Below are 9,515 nucleotides of genomic sequence, written 5' to 3' on the forward strand. Positions count from 1 at the left end.
GCCTATAAAGGGGAGCATTGCAGCAACCCCCCCCCCCCTAATTTTTCAGAAATGCAGTACGAACGAATTTTGTGCGACGCAGGCGAAATTTTTCAAAAAGTACTCTCCTAATTGTAGCTGAACACTCACTAAAGGGGGTCAGTTTCTATGACTCAATTTAAGTAAGTTTTTTACAAATCCCAAAAAGCTTCGCGGGCCACAAAAATGGTCTGGCGGGCCACATGTGGCCCGCGGGCCGCTAGTTGGAAACCCTTGTCCTAGTCTAATGAGGAAATGCAAGTAGCCAGAGAAAAGCACCGATAACTTTAACAGTACTACCTCGGTGGTGTCAGTATGTGAGTACGTACTGTCAAAACAATAATAGTACTGCTACTGTCTCGGTGGTGTAGTGGTCAAGGCACTCGTCTGGTAATCACGAGGGCGTTTGAGTACGTACTGTCAAAACAATAATAGTACTGCTACTGTCTCGGTGGTGTAGTGGTCAAGGCACTCGTCTGGTAATCACGAGGGCGTGGGTTCAATCCCAGCCGAGGTATAGATTTTTTTTTAGAGGTTTGATAAAAGGAACTGTAAAATTGAAGGTCTTTATCGTTCCGAAATCGAAGAGAGGAGGACAGGCTAGAAGAAAGCCAGTCGTTCCAGGAACGAATCTCATCTGTTCAAGACAAAATACAAAAGGGAATCTTTAGTCCTACTGATATTTCTGTGGTCAAATTCTCAAACAATGTCTAATTCCATACATCAGCTGGTATTGAACCCACACCCTCCTGATTACCAGTCGAGCGTCTTGACCACTACACCACCGAGCCAGGTTTATTTACATACTCTGTTTCTGTATCATGCCTACATTACCTACTCTACATCCTACTAATTCCTATATGATGATTACTTGCTTGCCACAATGGAAATTATGCAATTGCTTTCATAATATAAAACTATTTGTAGTATACGTATGGTCTGTGTGTGTATAATACTTAAGTATGGTATGTCTATGTGCATAATATGGGACTATTTGAGCTACAAGTATGGTATCTGTGTGTGTATGTATTGAGATTTGTAGTGTACGAGTACGCTATATGAGTAGAATTGACCTGAATATTGATAGTTAGATGTCAAGATAATATGCTCAACAACTAGTCACACTGTATTGATTGCTAGAATCTCTAGGTACTCGGCTCTGGCTCCTGAAAAAAGTACCTTTGTACATAGGTAATCGTCATAAATAATTTTCCTCTATTCATATACCTACTAACCTACACATGGCCTTGATGCTTAGCGTGTAAACAAATAAATAAAAATAAAATACCTACTAACCTACACAATACCTACACTAAATTTTAAGCCATATATGAAAGGGAATCTTACTACAATAATTTTAATCCTATTAAACATAAACCTTGAACTTTTCTTGGACTCGAAAAACAAACCTCAAGATCTGAAGTCCACCGTGCGAACTACCAATGAGCAATGAGGTTGGTCCCTTTGCTTACCACAAGTAATGCTTCTCAGCCCTTTCACCTCCAACCAACCAATAAGATCCAGAAGATCAGAACATAGGTTGGGTTGGTGGAAGCTCATAATGTGAGAATCCTGTTGGAGGAAAGGGACTTTTTCAGCCTTATCTCAGGATCTTAGTACAAAGTAGGAATAGGAATGGATTGAATGAGATTGAGGTACCTAAACAATATTCTATTCTATTCTATTCTACATATAGGTATTCTATTCTATTCTATCCTACATATAGGTATTCTATTCTAGACTAAACACTAAACAGTGCCCCTAGCGTCAACGGTTACATGATTTGCATGATAAAAGACGTGTCCTTGGCATTAACTTTGCCCACTGAGGTTATCAATGTAATAGAGATCTGAACTTACTGTAGGTATGTATGTATACTTGCTCTCATATTTCAAATGAATTAATATCATACTCGGATGATGATATTAATATTAGATGTATTGATAAATAAATATAAATATGTAGGTACATATTTCATTTCGATGTCCTGCCTCGGTGGTGTAGTGGTCAAGACGCGCGCCTGGTAAACAGGCAGCGTGGGTTCAACCCCAGCCGAGGTATGGAATTTTATCCTCAAAGTAATTTGACCACAATAATAGTAGTAGCCTACTGCTGGAGTAAAGGGACTTTTCAGTCCTATGCGAGCAAATCCAAACAGTGATTACAGTACAGTGGCTTATTTGATAGGATGCTCAAAATATCAAGGCAATACTTTTAGGATACTACATTTAGGACCAAAAAAGCCCAAAGGGAGGGGGCATGCCCCATGGACCCCCTGAATAAGACCCTGCACTATAGCTCTAAGAAAATTGAGGGGAATGTATTGATGGAGGAGAATGCATTTTCTTCACTGCAGACCTGCAGTGGCATTTAGAACTAACCCCCACCCCTAACTAAAATTGAGGAAGGATAGAGTTTTATTCCAGCTTTAAAAATAATAAGGTGTAAGCTTGGATAAAGGAGGGTGATAGAAAGCTTATGGTGCATTTTGGTGGAGGGAGGGGGGATGTTTTATTGACAAAAATTACTGCAATATTGCTTTTTATTTGGGCATAAGATCTGTCAATTTATCAGGACATGAGGTACACAAGGACTGCCTAGAAGGGACTGACAAGAAATGCTGAACCTATTTAAATGGAAAAAGAATAAGGAATCTGTCAATTTCTATGAAACATAAGGTCTCTTCTTCATTTTTAACTTGGCTTTTAGTGAGTGGATTGTATTTTATACCCAAAAGTCTAGGGGGCACAGGGAGATTAAACATAAGGAATTTTAATTGTGTTAAGCATAAATGCTTGTCACAAATGTTGTTCCCTGCTAAATTTTATGACTTGACTTGGACTCGAACCACCAACCTCCAGATCCGGAGTCCACTGTGCTAACCACTGAGGTTGGTATCGAGATTGAACATAAAAAACCCTAGGTATAGTTTTCTACCACAATCAATAAATGCTAAATTTCATGACTTGACTTGGATATGAACTACCAACCTTCAAATATAAAGCCCACCATGCTAATTTCTTAAGGTTGGTTTTCTTCACACAACTCAACTAATGACTTGGGCCACACTTGCAGATTAAATTCAATTGAATTAAACAACCTGATTTGTTAATACATATTAGACTTCAAATCAAGATCAACCAATCATTGCTTAAATCCATTTAGATTAACTTTGATTTCAATGTTTGGCCATGGCCATGGGTATAAGCAATCTGAATTTTAGATATTGAACTATGATTAAGAAAATGGCTTTATCCAACTGAATTGAAGTTTGATCTCAAAGTGTGATCCCCCATCTTCATCCTACACATTAAAGACTAGACTATTATTATAGCAAGGTACTTTACCTACCTACCAAAGAAGATAAGAACATAGACTTGGACAGCACTAAGCAGAAAAGGACCATCTAAAAATATGTCAATTTCAATCTACCAAAGTTGATCCTTCCGTTTTACAGTCTAGACAGCAGAAAATTCTACTTACAGAGAGTGATAGGTATCAGAAAAGATAGTTCTTGCCTGGTGGTCAAATGGTCAGCAACTAAATTCTGCAAGTCGTTGATGAACACCCCATTGAAATGGATAGAAACACACATTGTGGTGTTTAAATTGGCAGATAATCAGATAAACAATCAATCAAAAGTTTCTTCAAAGAAAAGGCCACAGTTCACCACAAAGCACAAAATCCAAGAAAACTTGAAGAAAATGCTTAAAACTTAAATGCTCCTCCTTCCAACAAGCAACAAGTGGTCGGAAAAAAAATCAAATTTTCCCGGCTCAAAAATTTCAAAAAACCGTTAAAATCTGTTGCCGTCGCGTTGCCGGCTTTTGGCGCTTTTGCAAAGAAGAAAAAGAAACGTTATCCACTGTCGTTTTACCTCTTTGGACGACCTAGACAAGAATGCGATTGGAATGCGGATAAACAAACCCGTTGACCTTGACCTATATTGACCCGGAGCCCCCCTCTGATAGACGATTCCATTTTTTTCTTTTGGAAGGGTCTACTATTTTATTTTGAGGTAGGTCAAGTACCTAAATTTTTGACTGTTCTAAGTGATAGGTACGTTCTATTGAAAGTTTGAAACCTAAAAGGTTGGCAGCATAGCGGCTTTTGGATTAATGATTACGTACTTGTGTTAAGCTACCTCGAGCATGGATGGTATCTGGATATCTGATGGACGATTCCATTGTTTTCTTTTGGAAGGGTCTACTATTTTATTTTGAGGTAGGTCAAGTACCTAAATGTTTGACTGTTCTAAGTGCTAAGTGCTACGTTCTATTGAAAATTAACCTAAAAGGTTGGCAGCATAGCGGCTTTTGGATTAATGATTACGTACTTGTGTTAAGCTACCTCGAGCATGGATGGTATCTGGATAGGTGACCGTCTGGGTCACGATGTGCTGCTATTTCAAGACGAAGAAAAGAGTTGGTCCTCAGTAAAAAAAAAAAAAAAACATGTGAATTTTTCTTTAAGTTTTTTTTATGAAAATTCAAAAATACCCAAATATTGAAAGCTACCTGAGGCAGTTAGTGAAAATTTATTAAAGTCATCCAAAACTTACCTTTATTTCTGATCCTCCTCTCACCGATTGGCTAATTCCAGCAGCACAAAGGTCAATAACGGGTTACTTTCGGCTTACCCTAAAACTGAGAACTGAGGAAGGTTTTGATATTTGATCTAGAATTGATTCAATTGTCTGTAACAGTATTTTTTCAGTATTGGTGCATTTATTTTAAAATCAACTAAATGAAGATGTATAAATTTCAATCTTATTTCAATTAGGTAATATGGAAGTAAATTTTGTATTTCTGGAATTCAGATTCATAACCCTCGGCTCTGGCTCCTGAAAAAAGTACCTTTGTACATAGGTACTCGTCACAAATAATTTTCCTCTATTCATACCTACTAACCCACACATGGCCTTGATGCTTAGCGTGTAAACAAATAAATAAAAATAAAATACCTACTAACCTACAATACCTCCACTAAATTTTAAGCCATATATGAAAGGGAATCAAAGGGAATCTTACTACAATAATTTTAATCCTATTAAACATAAACCTTAAACTTTTCTTGGACTCGAAAAACAAACCTCAAGATCTGAAGTCTACCGTGCGAACTACCAAAATGAGGTTGGTCCCTTTGCTTACCACAAGTAATGCTTCTCAGCCCTTTCAACTCCAACCAACCAACCAACCAATAAGATCCAGAAGATCAGAACATAGGTTGGGTTGGTGGTTGGTGGAAGAATCCTGTTGGAGGAAAGGGACTTTTTCAGCCTTATCTCAGGATCTTAGTGCAAAGTAGGAATAGGAATGGATTGAATGAGATTGAGGTAGGTACCTAAACAATATTCTATTCTATTCTACATATAGGTATTCTATTCTATTCTACATATAGGTATTCTATTGTAGACTAAACACTAAACAGTGCCCCTAGCGTCAAGGGTTACATGATTTGCATGATAAAAGACGTGTCCTTGGCATTAACTTTGCCCACTGAGGTTATCAATGTAATATATGTAATAGAGATCTGAACTTCCTGTAGGTATGTACTTGCTCTCATATTTCAAATGAATTAATATCATACTCGGATGATGATATTAATATTAGATGTATTGATAAATAAATATAAATATGTAGGTACATATTTCATTTCGATGTCCTGCCTTGGTGGTGTAGTGGTCAAGACGCTCGCCTGGTAAACAGGAGAGCGTGGGTTCAACCCCAGCCGAGGTATGGAATTTTATCCTCAAAGTAATTTGACCACAATAATAGTAGTAGCCTACTGCTGGAGTAAAGGGACTTTTCAGTCCTATACGAGCAGTAAAAATAAGCTCTATTATTGATGTGATTTATTTCTCACGTGATGTGGGTAAAGTGTAAAAGCTACGTGAGAATCCTCAGAATCCTGCCATTAAAGTGATTAAAGCCTTAAATAAATAAAGTATGCGATTTTTTTATTTTATTTTTTTAGATGTATATTAATGCGAATTTAATTCAACAATTAATTAAGGAGAGATTAAGATATTATAAATGCATATTTTAATTTGATTCCATGCAGCTTATTTACATAAATCTGACACGAGCTCATTAACCTTAGCAGAAAACGGAAGCCGGCGAATTCTCTTCTCATGGGAAATTGGCCTTGCGATAGTTTGACTATCAGGCGATCTCTAGGTAGCAAGTAGCAAGAAAGAGGAAAAGTATGCAGGCTAGCAAGTACTTACGAAATGGAAGTAGGTATGTACCTAAACTTTCATGAAATACCTACCTCATATGAAATACCTAAATAGATTTAAAAAAAAAAGATGTTTGACAGAGGGAACTGTAACTGCTATGGTCTTATCGTCCCGAAATCGAAGAGAGAAGGAAGACAGGATAGGAATGAATTCTCTTCTCATGGGAAATTGGCCTTGCGATAGTTTGACTATCAGGCAGGCGATCTCTAGGTATTCTAGGTAACAAGAAAGAGGAAAAGTGTGCAATAAGCTCTAATATTTCATATGCGAGCTACGAGTAACAAGTACAATATTAATCAATTTATCATGCAATGGAAATACCTAAACTGTTGGGGTAAAGGAACTTTTAGCTAAATCCCCTTTTGGGATGAACTATTCATTTCTCTGCAAAGTCAAAACTTTGGGGTTCGGGATTGTGCAATCAAAAAACGAGTAGGTACAAATTTCTCGGTTTAGTCTTATTGGGGGAGGATAAACAAGGTATATTCCACCTAGTACCTACCTAGTCATTTGGGCATTACACTTAACGAAAAGAAAAGAAAAAGAAGCGAGCGGGGAAAGCACATTGAACCAGTTCCCAATATCCCAATGGATCACCGAAGTTAGGCAACGTTGCGCGTGATTGGTATTTGGATGGATAACAAGAGGAAATTGTGGACCAGCGAGTAAGTTAAGTACCCTAAGGCTAAGGGTCCTTCCAAAATCACATCCCTCAAGCAAACGGAACGTAGGAGTAGGTACCTTATTAGGAGTAAACCTAGGTACGTACCTATGTGTATAGGTACCTATAGTAATGAGGTACTTACACAGCTTACACTACCTACATATTAGTGAGCAATAAACATACCTACAATATAGGTAGATAACTTTATGAGGCATACCTATTCGTATAATATACGTAACTTGTAACTTTATGAGTGTTTAAGTGGCCAAGATTGTTTTATCATCTACATCTGCATAAATTAATTCGAGCTAGGTGAGGTGTTTTTTCTTCTAAGAATCTACATTAGGTAAGTATATTGTTCACAGAATACCTAGGTATCGTACCTCATTATAAGTAATCATATCCACTTATAAACCTTTTAACATGATACCAATTAAATTAAAATCGTCTAGTTCTATGAGATATGAATTCACACCTAGCAATTAGGAAAATAAATACATAGATAGGTACTACAGTAAGAATCTTGGGTAGGTCCGCAAAGGGAACTCAATGGTATTACCTAAGCCTGTGGCCGAGTTGTTAAGGGCTCTCGGACGCTAAGACCAGAGTTGTTGGGTTCGAGCCGCGGCCGGGACAGTAATTCCTATTGACCAATTTTTTTCCGTTCTTGGATAGGATTCCGAGGTACAATCTTCTTCTTCTTCTTCTTCTTCTTCTTCTTCTTCTTCTTCTTCTTCTTCTTCTTTTTTAGTTAGTTTTAGTACAAAACTCAAGAAAAAAACAAAGTACAAGAACTTTTTGAAAATAAAGGGAAATGGGGAGAAAAAGGCTTGAGGTAAAAATTCAAGTAGATTTATCAAAATAGCAAGGAGGAAATGGATTTTATTAAATTACCTGTGTATGACATAATAACACAAAGAAACTGCATTTATATTTTTTTTTACAAATTACCTGTGTATGTGTACCTATTTTGAATTTTTAAATTACCTATCTTAGGGTACCTACGTATGTTATGTTTACTAACTATACTAATTGAAAATACAGAAATACACTACGAAGGTATTATACTAACTTATGGATGTTAGAACACTTTAATAAATACAAATAAAAAAAACTAACTTATTAAAATACATTATAGGTAAATGATGTACCTTATACTTTATTGCGGCCTTTTCAAATAGGTATTATACTAACTTATTAAAATACATTATAGGTAAATGATGTACCTTATGGCAAAAGCTAGGTATTATACTAACTTATTAAAATACATTATAGGTAAATGATGTACCTTATGGCAAAAGCCAGTGCGATATGCTCAAGAATCTATAGGTACTCAAGAATCATACACTCATAGGTATTGGTAGATTGGTACTCTTTAACAGAATATACTTTATGGCGGCCTTTTCAGATATCCCTATTAGAATATCAGGAACTTAATAAATATTTCTGAAGTTTGAAGTTGCGTGAACATATTATATCCAGTGTGAACTTTTTCAAGTCGCGTATGAATATCAAACTCCATACCCGGTGAATTAATCATGGGCATGATACACCCTAGGAATGTATCACACATAGCTGACTCAAAACCCACCGAGTATGGACAAATGAAACTGTTAGAAGACATTTGCTTGTGTTCGATACTTTATAAATAGAAATTATTATGTATGTACCTAATGGCAAAAGTCCGTGCTTTATTCCAAACTTAGAACAACTAATGTGAGTTTTAATACTAATGCTAAATAGAAATTATTATGTATGTACCTAATGGCAAAAGTCCGTGCTTTATTCCAAACTTAGAACAACTAATGTGAGTTTTAATACTAAACCATAGAGCTTAATTCGAGTTTAATACATAGCATTAAACCCGAGCCATATGCCATGGTTTAAACCAGAGAGCCCAATATTTTATATAACGGTCAGGGCCGGTCGCAGCTTATTGGGCCGCGAGGCTTAACTCCCGCAGTGCACGCTCCCTCGCAACAATTTTGACAGACAAGAACCACTATAGTTCATCCAGATCAATGTGACAGCAATGAGTCATCAACCCAAAATGAAGGAACCAATCAGATTGCAGGAAATCCTTACATTGTTGCAATTGAGGTAAAGGGATTTTAAAATAAATGCACCATTACTGAAAAAATACTGTTACAGACAATTGAATCAATTCTAGATCAAATATCAAAACCTTCCTCAGTTCTCAGTTTTAGGGTAAGCCAATCCAGAACAGGTAGGATATCGCCTTACCTGACTTTGTTTCACTGTCGGAGGAAGCACTGTGCAATAAATCCAGTGGCGTAGCGTCCATGTAGGGCGTGTATGGCGGCCATACACTCAAAAATTCCACTCAAATACCCTTAAATATGTTCGAAATCCGCTCGACCCCGTAATGATACGTATTTCAAAAATGATACTGATTAGTGATAATGTTTATTTATTAATCAGTCACAGGCTGGCAGCTTTTTATTATTATTATTATTATTATTCTTTTTTCAACGAGCCACATGGTGGTTACTTCCAATCAAAAGTTCATTTTCAATAACTCCTCTTAAGGTGACTTCCTAAATCTATTTTTTACTTTTTTTTCAACTTCAA

The 9,515-nt window shown here is 36.7% G+C and overlaps 1 protein-coding gene across 1 annotated transcript in view; it reads right to left on the reverse strand.

Moving 5' to 3' along the window:
- LOC103506179 (GAS2-like protein pickled eggs) overlaps positions 1-4,631 on the reverse strand; it is a 102,681-nt gene extending 98,050 nt beyond the window's left edge. The window contains exon 1 of the mRNA XM_026821305.1: positions 4,580-4,631. The gene's annotated coding sequence lies outside the window, so the exon portion shown is untranslated. The remainder of the gene's footprint in view (positions 1-4,579) is intronic.
- Between the last annotated feature and the right edge of the window lie 4,884 nt (positions 4,632-9,515).

Source organism: Diaphorina citri, unplaced genomic scaffold, assembly GCF_000475195.1.
Source record: "Diaphorina citri unplaced genomic scaffold, Diaci psyllid genome assembly version 1.1 scaffold220, whole genome shotgun sequence".
In the NCBI taxonomy this organism is placed as follows: domain Eukaryota; kingdom Metazoa; phylum Arthropoda; class Insecta; order Hemiptera; family Psyllidae; genus Diaphorina; species Diaphorina citri.